At 49.6% G+C, this 19,328-nt stretch overlaps 1 protein-coding gene across 2 annotated transcripts in view; it reads right to left on the reverse strand.

Moving 5' to 3' along the window:
* LOC149326529 (uncharacterized) overlaps window positions 1-19,328 on the reverse strand; it is a 54,427-nt gene that overhangs the window by 30,755 nt on the left and 4,344 nt on the right. Inside the window, exon 2 of one of the 2 annotated variants that reach the window (XM_089563757.1) lies at window positions 18,675-18,739. The exons of the other annotated variant lie outside the window; for it this stretch is intronic. The gene's annotated coding sequence lies outside the window, so the exon portion shown is untranslated. The remainder of the gene's footprint in view (window positions 1-18,674; window positions 18,740-19,328) is intronic. 2 annotated transcript variants of the gene reach the window in all.

Below are 19,328 nucleotides of genomic sequence, written 5' to 3' on the forward strand. Positions count from 1 at the left end.
CCTGGCCATATTCTGCGGCATTGCCCGTACCGGCGTATGGGTTTGAGAGGATTCCCGCCCGACGCGCCTCGACCTCGCTATGGTGAAAGACCGCAGGACATCGACGAGTACCTCGCCGCTCACGTGCTGCCCCCGGCCTCGCAGCAGCGCCAATCGCGATCGCCATCCCCGAGGCGCTTTGCTTCGCCCAGTCGGCCCTCAACATCTGGTCAGTTCAGACGCACGTCCCCTCGCCGGGAAAACTGAAGACGGCGTCCTCCGGGGGTAGGGCCGCCGCCACTGTACAGAGTCAACAGCCTCCACCCGACGATTCGACGCCCCTGCCCGGGGGCTGGCAACCCGATCCGATGACCTCTCCGACGACCTCTCCGACGACCTCACCGACGTGCTGCGAACGATTAGTTTCATCTGAAATTTTTGTAACCGCCGACAGTTATCAAGTGACCGCACTCGTCGATACCGGCGCTGATTTTTCTGTGATGAGCAGTCAACTCGCCACGACTCTCCGTAAGGTTCTGACGCCTTGGTGTGGACCCGTGATTCGCACCGCCAGTGGCCACGTAGTGACGCCGATCGGCGCCTGCACCTGCCGTATCCAGATCCGGGGTCTGCTGAGGGGGGGCAATGCCACACTGCTGGCACTCTGCCGGCGCCACCTGGTGGCCGAACCTTGGCTCCCAGCGCGTGGCCGCGCGTCGTCTTCGTTCTGCATGAGCTCGGCGGTTCGGCGGGCTTCGTCCTAGGAAACGCTGTGCTTCCCGCTTTTCTGCTGCGTTTGTCGGTGACAATATTATTCAGAACAGAGAAGTGAGCATTTCTGACGGGCACGCATTTTTGGAAGCTCTCACTGTAGTTTGTTTCGAGCCTTCTTAATTTTAGCATCAGTTTACAACGCCTCGAGCTGCTGCATTGCGGCCTGCATTGCATGTCGGAAGATGAAAGCCCCTCGATATTTACTCAGCGATTGCAGAAAGACACAATTTGGTTCTTTATTTAAGTGATTTCAAACAAATATTCATCGGGTCTATACCTTACAGGCATTATTTTAGCCGTTCAATGCACACATCAAAATCTTCGCTGCAGAGGCGTGACCTCATTTGTTTGTCTATTGTAGCACACTCGTTCGGCGGAAATGTAGCTTCAACTTCCTGTCTTCTGCATGAAGCGGAGATGTTTTCAGGTATCTCTGCTCTACAACAGCTCATCTTGCATAGATAGGACACACCGCATCTGCTACCTACAAGCTAATATTCCTGTTTTTTATTATATTATACATAACGCTGCGTACCATATGCATAGGCACGTGACACAATATGCGCACGCTTTTTTACAGCGTCCAGTCATGGAATAAAGAACGTGGATTGTCTATCATCGTAAAAGAATTTACCCCTGCGTTGCTTCCAAATTCCACCCGTTGGTAACATTTCAAAGTAATGGAGCGCGCTTATTCCTTCACATCTGTAATAATTTAGAGTTACTGCTTTGCCTAACCGTGCAAAAATATTTTTTGATCGCTAACCCACGTCCTGTAATTTTTTTTTCATGAAGGCATTCATGTGCACTCGCAGACAGTTACCACTCAAGTATAATGAGAAGCATAATTCAGTTATTATTTTTGCTGTCAATTGCGCCTTTTATATATTTTTATGTAATCTACCCCCTCGCTTCTTACTAGCTCACCTAAAATTTTCATCGCTCCTCCCTTTCTTATACCCTGTCATTTCTATATCGCCTGAGTGTAGCTTCGTGCCCTGGCCGACAACCAACTTTCCCTTCTGTTTTGCTTGATATTTTTGAACAAACGCACTCCAGCTCCCGCACACAAAAACAAAACCAAGAAGGGTTGAGGTGGAGTACTGACTAGTCCACTAGGTAACGTGTCGACAAGCGGACCAGTGGAAAAGGAGTCAAGACAAGTTGAAAGTTGAGATTTTGTGTAGTTAAGAATATTTGGCTCAAGCCTTCTGTGTGCTGTACCACAGCAGGTTCTTATTTTGGCTCTGTATTTTTTATTAATTTAAACTAACAATCATAGATAAGGCTTGGATGTTCGAGAATTATGTGATTGAGAGTTAATATTGGTCGAAAATCCTTCCGTCTTTCGTTAGGCGCGTAACAATGATTTCTTTTGCAAAACACTCTTGTATTTTCTCTCTTTCCATCGTTCTCCAAGTCATTTTGTTTACCGTAACCTGATGCACCAGTCGCAAAACTTCGAAGCATGCTTACTTTTAATTTTAAAACAACAGGTGAGTGCTGGCGACATGCATTTTCCGATGCTATAATGTAAAGGTTTATCGAAAAGACCCTCTGATCAACAATGCCACACCTGAAAATGTCATGCACCAAACTTCATTTTGCAATGTTTTTTTAGAGGTCGGTATCTGCACTTACCAACAATTGTTGCTAGAGTTACGCGCTATATGTGGATTACTTTGATACTAGTAATGAATTGTTTTTATGCCTCACGTGGTCTCGATGACAGTTTGTCTTTTTGTACAAACGTTTATTGGCTGACAGTTTACTTTGAATGTTTACTTTCTAAGTCACGTCCTGCAACTACTTCCCTGAATAACTTAGGAGTGCGATATCTTGAGCAAAATGACAGCCTACGAATAGGGTTCATAGTAATCTTATACGCAACTCATCCCAGTGCAAGACTCTTAATAGGTCTTGTAAACGGGTACAGCATAAAACACTAGGGGTTTCTTCCTAACGCCTGCCACATTTTATGGCTATTTTTGAATCACATGTCTGGGATGCTGCATGCAATAAAATGTCAGCTACTGCTGCGTTCTCAATAACTGCAACAAGAAAAGGGTGAAAATGACGCTGCCAATTTTATTGATGCAGTCGATGATTCGTAAGAGGAATCAAGATGTTCATTTACGAACGATAGGAAATGTCGCTAACAACGCCAAAATCCTCAGATAAAAAAGCCGCCATAAGAAAGCGTTGAAATATAGACCATAATTTTATATAAAGAAAATAAATGAAAGTAAACTATGAAAAGCGAGTGAACAGGTGGGAGGAGGATATCAGGCCTGCCATCAAAATTTCGCCAAAAGCAATTCTCAAAGCCTCGGTAGGTGCAATAAAACTATTCGTAGTAACATTACTCCACTTTTTATTCACAAATCCATATTGTGAACCTTTAATAGCTCATTTCAATAAAAGAATAAATAAAACACGGGCAAAAGTGTTACTGAGAAAATTTATTGATTTATTAGTTTCACTACCCTCAAGGCCTCAAGGGCGTTGACTTGGGGGTGGGCACAATACAAAAAAAAATACAGAAGTACAATGCGCAGATCTGTTAACCTACTGTATAATAACATGGCTATTAAAAAAAAAGTCAGTAAGCCCTGACTTGAAGGATGGTGCATCCGCGATCGAGGCAATGGATGGGCGAACGGCGTTTCACTCTGTGCATAATTTTCGCAGTATGAGTTGAAGAGAACATTGGTGCGGCTAAAAGGAATGGCGGCCACAAACAGGTGGTCTGTGCGAGATGATATGCATAAAAGCTAGAATTGAGGTTCGCTTTTTAACGATGGCGAAAAAAGGAAATTTATGAATCAGGGACAGGTGAGAAATTTTCACTCGGTGAAGTGAATGCGGCAGCCTAAAAATTGATTTCATTAGGAGGCGCTAGCTGGAAGATGACAGTTGATGGTAATCAAACGAGCGGATCGGGTTCGCGCAGACTAAGTGTTAATTAAGTTATGTTTAGCTGGGCTCTATAATCGCGATGCGTAAAGAACCAGAGCAAAATAGAACACAGTAAACTGAATTTCACTGAAAAAGCTGTGTCACAAACACCAAATGTCTCTCTATTAACACTGTTTAAGAAACAACAAACACGAACATATTACGGACACGACAAAAATACTTATGTTAACAGGGGCATATGTGTCAAACTGCAGGCGTCAGGGTGTAATACTTGTGGTTCACTACCACAATTAGAGGTACACAAGCTGTTGGATATTCGTTTGCTCGAAACTAGCGCATCTTTCGCTCGCTGGCGGAGAATCGAGATGTTGCTGTATCCTCGGGGCATCCGCAGAGCACGCAGCAGCTTTCAGCAAAACACCGGGTGAAGCTTGTGGGTTTCTACGTGGACACAGGCCACCACCCACCGCGGGTTCGAGCTTCGCGCGAGCCAAGGGCCCCGATCAGCCGTCACCACACACACACTGGGACACCGTTGCAGCGCACTCAACCTCCGCTGGGAGGAGAGCGATTCGCCGCAAAGAAATAGGCCTCCAAGTTCACAAAGGAGACGTTTATTCACGTCGTCCTTCAGCAGGTACACACGCACTCAATAGTCACCCCGTCCCGGGGGCGCGCGAGGAGCAAGGCTCCGCTGCGCGCACGAAGCGACTCGAGCAATGTGCGCCGCTAGCACGCCGCTGCAGGAGAATGTCCCCGCGGCAGTGCTGTGATCTCTCTCTCGTGTCGACCGTTGGGCCGGTTGCGAGAGAGAGTGGGCATTCAACGCAAGGTACGCCTGTCAGAGGTCGCTGGACCCCGCTGGACAGGCTCGAGCCGCCGCAGGTCAGAGGACACGTGCGGGCGAGCTCGAGTAAGCACTGATCCGAACGGCAAAGGCCGGCACGGACAAAACAGTAACGTACGCACCTTACGCTGTCTCGGAGGGATCTCTCTCTGGGCCCCGCTCGGACGGTCGCGCGGCGCGCGGCCGCCCAAAGCGGGGTCCCGAATTCCCGCCAAAAGGCGCCAATGGCAAAGGCCCTTGGGGAGCCGGGGCGGAGCTGTGGCTAAATGACAGTGATTAGTCACCCAGCCGCCTCTCCACCGCCTGAGGCGGGGGCAAGGGAAAGAGGAGAAACAACGCGGGCGGCCGGCACAGCCGCGCAAAGGCGACGGCGGAAAGCCAGATTCCCACATCCCCCTCTCCTTAAATGCCCTCCTACCCATCGGCAAAGCACGCGGCCAAAAATAAAGAAATCAATACACAAAAAAACTACACTTCAGTTCCAAAATAAAGAAATGAATACACAAAAAAAAACTAGCTGCACTTCAGTTTCAGCCAGAACAACGTAAGAAAACAAAGGAAAAACAAGGTAACCAAACAACACTTGCATACACTTCAAGAAAATCAAAACAGCTTGCAGATTATATACAGGGTACACAAGAAGATGTGAATTCAAATGTACAGCTATGTGACAGGTGGATGCCAGCCTCAAAGTTCGATGGCGCGGCCCAGTGGGCCTGTCGGCGACTCACCGCTCGCAGACTTCAAGTTGAACAGGTTGGGAGGGCCGACGACTGATGGCGGTCTTCTTTCCGTTGATGTAGGGTGCGTTGATGACGACGGGGCCGCGGCAGAGCACTGACCTCGCGCCCTTGGACACGACATCACGTTCGGGCACAAGAAAGTTAGTGCACCCCTTTCACGCCGGCTGAAACGGGCGAGGACGTTCGGCGGCGTCCAGATGTGTAACCTTGTCCACAGCGAGGGGTCCTTCTCATCCTCGCGCTCACGCAGAAGGACACAACGGCACAACTCACAGGCGTCGCCTTGGCTCATGGTTACGCGCGCACACAGCCACAGCCACAAACACGCATACACCGGCACGTGCGCGGACGCTGGTCGGCGACAACGATCCCCTCATCAGAAGCGTCCAGAGGCGCCGCGGCGAGGGTCAAAGGGTGCACTTTCCGCCCCCCCATCGCCCCAAACGCCCCGCCAACTTCCCCTCCATACGGGCCGCACAAAACTCGCGCACCGCGACACACGGCTCCTTAACGAGCCAACCACCCACAGTCGGGCCGGAAATGAGAAAAGGCGCGCCGTACAAACGACACCTAATCCAATCTATTCCTTCTAGAAGATAAGAACAAGCACGAGCGGGCTGAAGTTTGCCTATGTATATACAAGTCTGGTAAAAAAACTGAACGCCAACGCAGACGCATGTTACCTATGTACATCTGGGTACGTTAGAACAAAAACAGACGAACCAGCAGGAACCGAAAGTGGCTAGAAAACTGTCTAAAACAAAACAAATAAATAAACTGCTAAACACACAAGGCTGGAACTGAGCATGCTGCAAAAACAACAAAAAATAACACACCGTGCTTCACCTGGGTAGGGCCTGACGAGAAAGCTCGCCAGCTAGCTGAGGCTGCGTGCCTTCGGTTGCGGAAAAGTCCGCCGTCCGGCATCAATCACACCGGTGACCGTCGCCTCAGATTGTACCGGTGCTCCGTACGCTTGCGTTCCGCAGCACCAGTTGTGCCTTTGCGCTTGCCTTTGATACCAATGGGTACCGGCGCAAGCTCGTCAGACCGTGACGCGTAGGCCTTCAGGTCTATGAACCCCTGCTTGCTCCTGGGGAAAGGCCCCATCAAATCGCAGGTGGCCATCTGCCACGGACGCACACTGTCAATCGGTTTCATCATTCCAGGCGGCTTGCCACCCCGTGACTTCACCGCTTGACAGACATGGCAGGAACGGCAATAGCGGAAAATGTCACGCTTCATGCCGGGCCACGTCACCGAATGGCTCAGTTTTGCAAAAACTTTGGAGCCACTCAAATGACCGGCCAGTGGTTCGTCATGAGAGAATCTCAACAGTGCGCCTCTCAGACTTTTGGGGATAACCACCTAGAACGGGTCGATGGACTCGTAATCGGTGGCTATGTATTTCAGCACGAGCCCGTCATGATCCAGCAAATATGAATCCCCGGGGTTCGCCGCGACACACGCTGGCTTCTGCCCCCCTGCGCCCGCTACAATACAAGTAGCGTCACGGCGCTCCGTCTCCCTGAGACCGTCGCTCACCTCGCGACAAAAGGGGTCATTTTGCTGGGCTTTCAGTAGCTCTTACGGCTGAAAACGATTCCAGTCATCCCAGAGGGGAGCATGGTCTCGTCCCCACTCAGGTTTGCAGCCAAAATTTCCGTTCGCGTCGGCAACTCCGGGGCGCTCACGAAGAGCATTGCCTCTCGTCCGCTTTGCGAAGCGCTGCTTGCCTGGGTAGCGGAATGGGTTAACCCGTTTGCGGGTTCCCCCTCCTTGCCGCCCGGCGGCTCGTCCGCTGTTTCGCCCCCTCCACCTACAGGCGTCAAGGAGCCGCTGGCGAGTGGGGCACGGGATAGCGCGTCAGCTACCACGTTTGTGCTCCCCTTTCGACACTGCACGGAAAAGTCGTAATGCTGTATCAGGAGAGCCCAGCGCGCCAGCCGACCCGCAGGCTCGCGGAGCCGCATCAGCCAACTAAGCGCACTGCACCCCTGCCTCAGTGGAGGCTTGGGCGGGCTGCACGAACGAGGGAGGCAAGGCTCCTAGTTCGATGAGCGGCGCGGTTTCCACAGGGAACCGGGCCAGCGCCTCGCCGTTCCCAGAGCAGAATTGACTGCTCGCGGGGCACGGCTGCTGCTGTTCGAAACTGCCGGTTGCGGCAGCGTGACACGAACTGCTTTCGCACTGGGCGGAAAGCGTGCACAGCTGAGGCATGTGACCAGCGGATGCACCGCAGGGTGCTTCCGATACAGCTCCAATGGGAGCCACGTGGTCAACATTTTGGGTTGTGTCACCGTAAACCCCAATGGGGGCCGCGGCCAACCACGGTGTCTAGCTATTCGAAGGAACAGCAGCCAGCGGATCAAACGACGCTACAACTCCGTAGGGAGCCGACATGTAGCTGCCGATTGCCGCGCTGGGGGTGGTAGACACGGTGCGCAAGCGTGATCGTCAAGGCGACCTGCTCGGCTAATGTGCCATCAAAGGCGTAAGCGCCAATGACTTAGCACGTTGGGCGCCAGTTGTGGGTTTCTACGTGGACACAGGCCACCACCCACCGCGGGTTCGAGCTTCGCGCGAGCCAAGGGCCCCGATCAGCCGTCACCACACACACACTGGGACACCGTTGCAGCGCACTCAACCTCCGCTGGGAGGAGAGCGATTCACCGCAAAGAAATAGGCCTCCAAGTTCACAAAGGAGACGTTTATTCACGTCGTCCTTCAGCAGGTACACACGCACTCAATAGTCACCCCGTCCCGGGGGCGCGCGAGGAGCAAGGCTCCGCTGCGCGCACGAAGCGACTCGAGCAATGTGCGCCGCTAGCACGCCGCTGCAGGAGAATGTCCCCGCGGCAGTGCTGTGATCTCTCTCTCGTGTCGACCGTTGGGCCGGTTGCGAGAGAGAGTGGGCATTCAACGCAAGGTACGCCTGTCAGAGGTCGCTGGACCCCGCTGGACAGGCTCGAGCCGCCGCAGGTCAGAGGACACGTGCGGGCGAGCTCGAGTAAGCACTGATCCGAACGGCAAAGGCCGGCACGGACAAAACAGTAACGTACGCACCTTACGCTGTCTCGGAGGGATCTCTCTCTGGGCCCCGCTCGGACGGTCGCGCGGCGCGCGGCCGCCCAAAGCGGGGTCCCGAATTCCCGCCAAAAGGCGCCAATGGCAAAGGCCCTTGGGGAGCCGGGGCGGAGCTGTGGCTAAATGACAGTGATTAGTCACCCAGCCGCCTCTCCACCGCCTGAGGCGGGGGCAAGGGAAAGAGGAGAAACAACGCGGGCGGCCGGCACAGCCGCGCAAAGGCGACGGCGGAAAGCCAGATTCGCACAAGCTACAACACTAATAATTAAACAGAGATACTGCGTACAGAGAAAGTTACTGAAAAGCACAAGGGTCTTCCGAATACACTTTTCAATAGTTAACATAAAGAAAACATGCAATTAAGGCGTTTTATCCTACAATTTTGTAGCCTAAAATTTGATTTTATTAGGAGGCCCTAGCTGAAAGATGACAGTTGATGTTAATCAAACGAACGGATTGGGTTTGTGCAGATTGGGAGTTAATTAAGTTGCGTTTAGGTGGACTGTATAATGCCGATGCGTAAGGCACCAGAGCAAGCTAGAACACAGTAAACTGAATTTCACTGAAAAAAAAACAGTTCCAGAAACACCAATTTCCTATCTATTAACACTGTTTAAGAAAAAAGAAACACGCGAATATTACAGATACGACAAAAATACTTATGGTAACAGAGGTGTATGTGTCAGCCTGTAGGCGTAAGTGCGTAATACATGTGGTTCAGCACCACAGTTTGAGGTACACAAGCTGCTGGATATTTGTCTGCTCGAAACTGGCGTATCTTTCGCTCACTAGCGGAGACTCGAGGTGTTGCTGTATCCTCTGTACATTCGTAGAGTAGGTAGCAGCTTTCAACATTCATTAACTCCACATATTAGGGTGCACTAAAAGCAAAACATCCAGTGAAGCTACGACACTAATAAACAGCGATACTGTGTACAGAGTAAGTTTTTGAAATGCACAAGGATCTTTCTAATACATTTTTCTAAAAGTTAACATAAAGAAACACCTAATGGGGGCTGTTTATAAACCGATATCCAGAATTGCAAAACAAGGCTGCGCTACACACCTAGTCAACGAAGGCACAAAAAACAACAGGAACAGCGCTGGTCCTGTTGTTTGGCGTGTCTCCTTTCTCTTCTTCTCTCGCGCCGTCTTCTTTTATGAATCTCATGTACCAACAGACCCCACACAAGAGTTCTACCCGATAACCAGTGACGTTGGCCGTTCTACCTTCAGTTAGGGTTTCATTTTAATAGGGAAGTTGTACAGGTGGCACAATTAATGAATTCCAATGCTCATACGAGCACGCCTTTTGCAGGATAAGTGGTGAACCTTTCTTGGCCTAATCAAGTATATTCAAAAATAAAATAATATTTCTATTTATGTTCTTTAGAACACTTTCCTGAGCAAAAATCACCAATAAAGTTTCCAGGTGATATCAGTGATACCTGCAATTTTTAATGCAATGAATGTGCTTGTTTCGGTATCTCTTGCATAATTTTTATAGCCCTAAAAAACGGCTAGCTATCTGCCAATCGTCATATTGTTCTTTCTATTAGGCCTTGTAGAAAAATGTAGGTTGAATGCCATACAATAAATCTGGCAGTTATAATTGGGCGCCGCCAGCATTGAAATATATCATTAGTGTATGTTGCTTCATGCAACATGCAACTTTAAGCTATGCATGTGACGTCCCTCCTTAGCTATAGAAATAGACATCTTCATCGCAAAACTAGGCGATATAAAATCGTCATGCCAGCCATTACGAGCTCGTCTTTCGCTCTAGTCAGCAAACTAGGGCAATTTGAAATTCAAGTGCTAAATGTTTGACGCTTACGTAACTCTCATGTTTATCAGTCTAACAGGCGTTATGGACTGAAGGAAGTGTGTTGATGAGAAGCAGTTAGTGTCTGTTCCCACCACTCCAGCATTGCTAAACCTCCCTGTATACGAACAGCTAATACCACTGACTCGAATGTTTAAAAGGAGTACATTCATAGAGCCTATCACAATAGTATGTTAAAGCTTAAAATAACCGAAGGAACTAACCATCAGTTTAACGCGCCCTTTGCAGCCATCCCATCTGTCAGGAAGAACTTCAGTAAAGCGCACATCGCTGCGAGAACCACCGCTATTACGAGCGAATAGCGACTGAACTGGCTGCCATGATAAGCGCATGGAAGTCTTTTAGTGCGGAAACACTAATTGACGAGGACTAACCGGGTCATCAATATTTTGTCAAGCTTGACCTTGAAGATGACGTTGGCAAACACTAGCATAGGAAGAGGCTACGCGTAAATAAAATAAATATTGCTGTGACTGCGCTTCGAACAAGGGGTTGCGCGAACAGATAAGCTTCGCTGGCCATTGCATGACACAACTATGCTGTAACTGCAGCCGATCACGCTTCGAGTTAGACTGCAACACACACTCGCGTTGTGCAGTGCACATTGTCATTTTCGTCTATTTCCATCTGCTAACAGAAGCGATCAGATCAGTTTGATCTCAATGAGATTTTAACCTTAGGCTAATATTGTCGCCGGCTGACGATGATGATGATGAAGAGATGCACTATGCCACGAGCCGACGACGGGTGAAGACGACAAATATCTCTCGCTCGGTCCGCTCAGCGCTGCTCGCAGCTATCCTGGCTGCTGGTATAAGTCTCTATTTAAATATTTGTAAGTATATTTTTTCCTGTTACATATTTGGTGTGGTGCGGATTTCACCAACGCCTACATCAAGCGACGGACGGCACCTCGGCAGCTTAGCCATGCCCGAGAGGTCTCGCAGCAAACAAAGCCGTCGGGAACACCGTCGGTCATTCTGGCTCACCGTCGTGATCCTGGGACGTTTTCCGGCCCAGATGCCGTCGACGTCCACGACTGGCTCAACATGTAGGAACGTATGAGCGCCTACAACCGATGGGACCCTACGCTCACGCTCGGCAATGTAATATTCTATCTGAAAGGCACCGCTCACGTCTGACACGAGACCCATGAAGATGATCTCACAAGCTGGGACGCATGCAAGCTAAAGCTTCGCGAGCTGTTTGGAAAACCGACAATTAGCGGCCAAGACCGACCTTGCTTCCCACTTCGACCGAGCCGTACGTTTTGTATATGCAGGACGTGTTGGCCTTCTCACACAAACTGAACGATGAAATGTCTGAATGGGACAAAGTAGGCCACGTTTAAAAAGGCATTGCGGACGATGCATTCCACCTTATAATTTATCAAAATTGCTGAGCGGCTGACGGCATCGTAAAGGAATGCCGACTGTACAAGGAAGCCAAAAGCCGGTGGCATTAGTCTTGAGTTCGCCCGCCTCTCCAACACGAATGAGACATCATCATATAGAGATCTGTTGCCCCGACAACCTTCAGCACCACCTGAAACTGTCACGCGCATCATCTGTCGAGAACATGAAGACATGTATATTTTTTTCAGGAACTCAAGTAGATACTTTAATAGATACAATGAATTCTACCCTCTCAAATCTATAGGAATGGACAAAAAAAAATGGTGTACAGGTAAATGTCGCGAAAACAAAAGCAGTTACTTTTAGAGCAAAAAATAAGAAAGTTACACTTGTAGAAGACATTTGCTTCAATAATGCTCATGTAGATATAGTACCTACATTTAAAACACTGGGAGTTGTATTTAATGAAAAATGACTTGGGATGACCATGCCTATTTTTTTGCCAGCAAACTGTCGCAAATTATTGGTTTAATTTGCAGATATCGCCAACTACTGCCAACAAGAGCATTGCTGGCCATATATCATTCACTCTTTAGTTCTCGCCTCAATTACTGTAATTTAGTGTGGGGAAGAACTTCGCAAGAAAACATCAATAAGCTACTCGTATTACAGAAAAATTTTATCAGAATAATTGAAAATGTTCCTAGAACATTCCATACACAAGAACGTTTTTATAAATACCGAATTCTCCCGGTAATTAAATTGTACACCTTTCTCCTCAGCCACGCACTGAACCGCGAAAATATTAATCACACGTCCTTCCTTCATGAATTCTCCAACATTGAAGTAAGCTATAAAGTACACAACACAAGAAACGTCGATCAGTGGCACATTAAAACATACAGAACAACATATGGCTGTCAAACGCTTGAAAACATATTACCGCGTCTACTAAATGCTCTTTGTGTCAATGACATTCACCTAAAAACCACCTCACACAGAAAGCTTTTAGAATATTTTTTATTTACAGATACTGCATTGAATCTGTGAACCGAATTGACTGTATTGCACTCTTCATTGCTTTGTTTGTCATTTTGTTTTTCTTGCGGGAAGTACCTGTCGCGATTTTTTTGCAATATTGTATTTAGTTTGAAAGTGTGCCACGGTTTTGTTGCCAAAGTTCGCAGCTGGGTGTCCATGGCCAAGTCAAGCGGTCCAAGAGGCCGCTTTTACTATGGGCACCCTGTCACCATGTATATTGTGGTGGTAAATAAATAAATATCAAAATATCAAAATGTTCCTGTCCACCCGCAGCCACTTGATGCCGACTATCAGTTGCCCGCAATGTCTGTCATCCAAGCAGTAGTCCGCCAAGAATTTGCTAACCGGGCTCTTTAGCCTGGCGGCTCCATGTCTTATTGGTGGAAAAATGTCTAGCCCAAGTGTCTGCTTTGCTCCTTGTCTTCTTTCCAGCCCCGGATAATACTGCGATCAATCATGGACGCCCTGAGTACTTTAACCCGCGCCGACGCAATCCTCCCGACTGGCGGACACCCGATTATCGGCTTATTTGTTTCCACTGTTCGCGTGTTGGCCACCTCACCCGCCACTATCGCAACCACTGGTTCTGTCCTTATGCGTCCAATTACATTCCCAGCTTTCACCGCCTCGAAGAACAACCCGGTGTTTTCTCGCCGAACGTGGACCCGCAAAGCACCTTTGCTGACGTCCTCACTCCCCGCCTGAGCCGCTCACCGTCCCCTCTGCACCAACAGTCCCGCTAACCCAAACGCCGTCGCTTAACCCCTCCTTGCCCCAGCGGACGCTCCATTTCGCAAAACTGGGCACTGCACCATCTGGAGGCGATGCTGCAGTACAGACCCGGCTCGAAGATCCTAGCTGTAACCGATTCGCATTCATGTTGACGGAGTCCCTGTCATGGCTCTGATCGATACTGGTGCTCAAGTATCCGTCATGAGTTCCCAATCACGCCACCGCCAAAGTAAAGTACGGAAGTCAGCCACCACAGTCGTTGTCCGTGTTGCCGATGGTGGAATGCCTCCGGTGGTCGGACTATGCACAGCCCGTGTGACAATCTCTTGGCGCCGCACATCTGTTCTGTTCCCCGTTTGGACCAGTGCCCTCAGGATGTCACTTTCGGTCTTGACTTCCTTTCTGCTCATTCGGCCCTCATCGACTGCACCACTAGCATATAAGTGAATTGCGCAACAACTTAGACAGGACACAGAAAGAAACACATACAACAGTTCACGAGCGCTCGTGAACTGTTGTATGTGTTTCTTTCTGTGTCCTGTCTAAGTTGTTGCGTAATTCACTTATATACTATGCAGAACCAACTAGCCCGACAACACGCTACTCTAAACTGCACCACTAGTTTCGTTGAGCTTGACCTTCCTATTTCTGCAAAGTTGCCACCTCAAGTTGTACCCAGTCTTTCTACGGCAGAGTTCTTCCGTCTGCCCCCCGACGTCCCCACTCACGTGTCTTTCTCGTGTGTCCCGCCTGTTCCCGATGTTGACTACATCATCACTCCGGCCCTTGATATGTCCCTCGTCCGCAGCATTGCGCTTAACCTTACTGTCGTCAGAATCTCTGCAAATCGCACATACCTGTCAGTAATTAACATTGCCTGGCGTGTCCAGCCGCTCCCGCAATGCATACCGATCGCAACGCTCAGACCTGCTGCCGAAAGGTCATATCGGTTGTGGCCATGGAGATAGAAGGCTTTTAGGAGGCGCAACTCCAGGCCCCGCGGCCGGCGCGGGCGGCCAGAAAACTTCACAGTGGAGGAGAGAAAGGGAGCTCGGTTTCCGTGGCGCGCGGTAGATGGCGCTCACGCGCGGTGCCCGCTGGTCATGTAAATAAATCTGCAGTGGAAGTGAGCAAAAAGCGATTGGATGATTGGTGGCTGAAAAGCAGAGATGTGGCATAAGGTTAGAATTGTAGGAAACCGTAGGTGAAGGTGATGGTGAATCTTAATGAGAATTGCCAACACAGTAAACAAAAAAAATAATAAAGAAAGAAAAGCTGAGCATGGTGGCAATTGCCACCCCCCGTTTCAAAGAGGGCGCTCCTATCCATCCATCCATCCATCCATCCATCCATCCATCCATCCATCCATCCATCCATCCATCCATCCATCCATCCATCCATCCATCCATCCATCCATCCATCCATCCATCCATCCATCCATCCATCCATCCATCCATCCGTCCGTCCGTCCGTCCGTCCGTCCGTCCGTCCGTCCGTCCGTCCATCCATCCATCCATCCATCCATCCATCCACCCACCCACCCACCCACCCGCCCACCCACCCACCCATCCATCCATCCATCCATCCATCCATCCATCCATCCATCCATCCATCCATCCATCCATCCATCCATCCGTCCGTCCGTCCGTCCGTCCGTCCGTCCGTCCGTCCGTCCGTCCATCCATCCATCCATCCATCCATCCATCGCTTGGGCAGCGCGAGGCACCGCGCTGCGCGGTGCATGGCGCGGTTTCGGGAGGGTTCTATCTCCGTGGGGACGGCGGAGCGTGGGAAAAGAAAAAGCATTGCGGGAATATATTGGCGGGTTGTTACAGGGAACCCCTCCGTTTGTGGTCTGGGGCCGCTGATGGGGTATCAAGAATGTTACCATTCCAGCCGGCTTGCACGGAGAACGGCGGCTAAGTAGTTGTAGACGCCGTGCTTGTAGCTGTGGCTAAACTAGCCAGCTCACGGACGGGCTCACAACTTTTTTTTTTAACATTGCACCGCTCCCTTTTCATCCCCTGCGGTCAGAGGGACGCCGAAGCGGGCTTCCAAACGCTGTACTTTCCCTAGGCGGGTAGAATCCCACGATGGACGAGCCCAGCTGGCTCGTTATCTCCCCTGCGTCCTTAGCTGCAAGGGCATCACAACGCTGTCACTGCTAATTGGGCATTGCACGTATCGATACGGCTTCGTGTCACCAAGCGGCCTCTTTCATCTCGTTGTGGAGCGGTCATGCCTGAGATGTCAGGCCCTTCTATTTGGGTATTCGGGTCAAAATGGGCTAACACAATGCGTCGCTGCCCCGGTCAGACTGTCTTGAGAACGGCGAGGAAGACAGCCCTGCTTGTGCACAGTGACGGCCGGGAAACGCCCCCCACTCCCTGCAGAGGAGCTCCGCCAAATCTTTTAGCAGCGTCGGACACAAACTGGCGGAAGACAAGAAACCAAGAAAAAATAAATAAATAAGAAATACACTGTAACACGTAACACCCTCGAAACAGCGAGTGGGGTCTTGTGCTCTAGTCTCCAGAAGCTGTGTGACCGGCGTGGTAGAGTGCTCGCGCTCGAGTCCTGGTCTATCTCCGTGGACCTGGTCACAGATTACGGATTACGGAGCGACAAATTACGGAAGCAACGCATTGCCTGCTACCGCTCAAAAACGAGGCTGCAAAAAAGGAAGGAAGCACTAGAGACTGAACTAAAGTGCAAGGAGCACGTCAAAACACTATCAGAAAATGAAATTGGAGACCTGGCACAGAAGGCGAACCTTCCTGAAACGCATCGCATGCTCCTGACGGAGTGTGTAGCAGCTGCAAAGGCTGCGTCAAAGCACGGTAGGCGCTATAGTGACAACTGGCTCCTACTGTGCCTTCTTCATATCCGTACACCATCGGGCTACAGATTCCTTCAGGAGAACAATATACTACCTTTGTCCTTCGCTAGAACCATAAGAAAATATATTGCCATGGTAGGAATGAAGTGCGGATTTGATTCAAATTTTTTTCAGGCACTCAAGAAAAAAATGGCGGAAAAATCAGAATTTCAGAGTCATGGAATGCTCCTCTTTGACGAAATACAGGTGAGAGAAAGAAAATGTGTAAATTCGACAACGCTGACGTACACTGGCCTCGTTGACCATGGAGAAGGTTGTGGAGAGAGCTCTGCGCTGGCGAATCACGGGCTTGTTTTCATGTTTTGTCCGTTTGGGGAAAACTATGCGCAGCCAGTGGGCGTTGTTGCCTCGAAAGGAGCCACAAAAGGCACAGTTCTGACCCAGTTGGTTATCCAAGGCATTATAATGCTGGAAGAGTCTGGCGCCATTGTCGATGGCATTGTATGCGACGGAGCGAGCACCAATCGGAAAATGTGGACCAAGCTTGGCGTAGACGGAAAACCTGAGGCTCCAAAGCACTTCTTTGAGCATCCATTAAATGATCAGAGGAAAGTATACGTATTTTCTGACGTGCCACACCTTTTCAAGTGCGTCAGCAACAGGCTGCTGAAGCAGCGACTCTTGAAAGTCAATGGGGAGTGGGTGTACTGGACCTATTACACGGCCGTATACAAGGAAGACAGCAAGAACGCTGGTGGTCTCAAGGTGTGCCCTAAAATAACGAACCATCATATATACCCATCACACATGGATTTGATGCGTGTAAAACTTGCAACGCAAGTCTTCAGCCGATCTATGGCCTGAGCAATAAAATATTGCAGCGAAATGAAAGTGCTGAATGCTGTTAAAGCTGCTGGTACGATTGCCTTCACAAAGAGAATGAACGACTTGTTCGATGCCATGAATAGGCGGCATCCAGGTGAAGGAGTGCGCAGTGGAAGTCGCGACCTCTCTCTGATCACGGAAAGCCTGCAATGGCTGAACGCGTGGGAAAGTGACCTCCGAAGTGGACTCATAAAAGATATGTTTCTCACCAAGTCAACTGCTGAAGGCCTGCGGGTTACGTTGTTATCAACGTTAGACCTCGCACAGTATTTTCTCACTGAATGCAGGTTCAGATACGTCCTCACTGCAAAGTTCAACCAAGATCCACTTGAACGATTCTTCGGGAAAACTCGTCAAGCTTCAGGGGAGAACGACCATCCTGATATGCCTACATTTTTGCAGCTGTACCGGATGCTAAGCCTGTATAGCTTGCTGAAACCACCCAAGTTCGGCAACTGCGAAGCCCGAGAAGAAGGACCGGTATTGAATTTTTCTGCTTTCCGGGAAATTTTTAAAAGCGATTCGGAACGATCACCACTTGATGACCGAAAAGAGAAGTTGGACGGCATCATTGAAACCGAAGAATGGGAGTGCGATGAGGTACTGCGCAGTGACAACAACGATGCGGAAGTCGTGAACGCAGTTTTATATTATGTGACAGGGTTCCTGACTAGGAAACTAACAAAAATGTTTCCCTGGTCAAAGTGTAGAGCATCTCTTTCAGTTGCTGTGCCAACGATGAAAGAAGCCTCTTTGACACTCTGCAAAACGAGGGGTGGACTCCTGCACCCGAACACCAAACTGTATAACCTGCTTCGCTGCGCAGAAGACTTTTTTTCCAAGAATATGGATGACTGCGATGTCTTTTGGCGCACCATCGACCATGTTCTGGACACCTTTAATGTAACGTTCCCTTGCCATGAGCATAAAAATGACGCTATCGCGAAGATTTTGCACTACTACGTCGCAATGCGTATGAGGCAACGTTGCATTGGGGAAACACGGGACACTCAGAAAACAACAAAAGAAAAGAAGAAAATGTCAAGGCTTTGTAAGGATTGAGACCTTGGAGTATCAAGCATTTGTGCGAGTTGTGCCACACAACGACTTCAAGAAGCTCCCAATGCCAGGCGTCTGCGAACCATCAAAGTGCAGCACAGACACGAGACTGCAGTGTTAACTATTTGTTAAAGACATGTGGAAAGTGGCGCAGAAAAATAACTTTGATAGAAATTATTGTCACCGTATTAACTGACGCCCTCAATGTATATATGTAAACAGATTTGTACATAGTGTACCACTTTCCACAATCATTTCGTGTGGTGCGTCCCGCTCGGAGGGAATGTGAATAAATGCGATGCCTTCGTATATTGCTATTCATTTGTCCTATCTTATATGTAGATTTCACACTTTGGCGCTGGCTGAATTGAAAGCAACATACGAAACCATGAGAAGTTATAAAGTGCAATGATGTATTACTTGCAGCTTACAATGAATTTAGAGAACAACCTGGCGCTGAATTTTATTTGACTGATTTGTTCCGACCGAAGAGGACACGCAAATCAGCAGGCTATGATGTAAGTACGTGTTGCCTTATGACCGATGCTTGCGCCGGGAGCATATTCACCTCTTCATCTTTTTACTTCTTCGGCAAGCTTAGCTGCATGCCTCTCTCTTCTGGTCCCCAGGTCCCTGAAGGTAAGCGCACAAAGCTAAAATGCTTCGCATGCTTCATGTGTATCCAACGAATTTCCTTCACGACCGTCAAGTAAAAAAGGGCAGCCATCGCGCGCGGCACTGCCCACCAATAGGCGGAAGAGCACCAGCCGCAGGAAACATCAACGGTTACAATTCGAATGTAGATTGCCTCCCGTACTATGAAGCCACGTTGTACCGCACGATAACTCAGGGCAGCATGACATTATTGTGAAGAAAATGTTGGTCGCGCAAATGCTCACCCGCGGAAGCACTGAAATGCGCGCGATGGCGCGGGCGCGCGTCGTCCTCGGGAACCTGACGAGGGCGGCATCCGGCGGCGGTCGAAGGAAGCAGACAGCGCCTGTGACTCTCCGCGGTCGCGGGAGAGAGGCGAGTTTCGCCTCCTAAATGCCTCTATCTCCGTGGTTGTGGCCAATTGCGTCTCGCTCTCTACTCTCCGCCCCTTGCTATCGTGACACCAACCGACGATTGCGGCAAAATGATCGCTTCTGAACTCTCACCAACGCAAGCCCAAGACCTGCTCTGTCTAGTGCCCAATTTTTGCGACGTCTTTGACTTCGAT

The sequence above is a fragment of the Amblyomma mixtum genome, chromosome 10 (genome assembly GCF_055824585.1).
Source record: "Amblyomma mixtum isolate Tamu chromosome 10, ASM5582458v1, whole genome shotgun sequence".
NCBI classification, from domain to species: Eukaryota; Metazoa; Arthropoda; class Arachnida; order Ixodida; family Ixodidae; genus Amblyomma; species Amblyomma mixtum.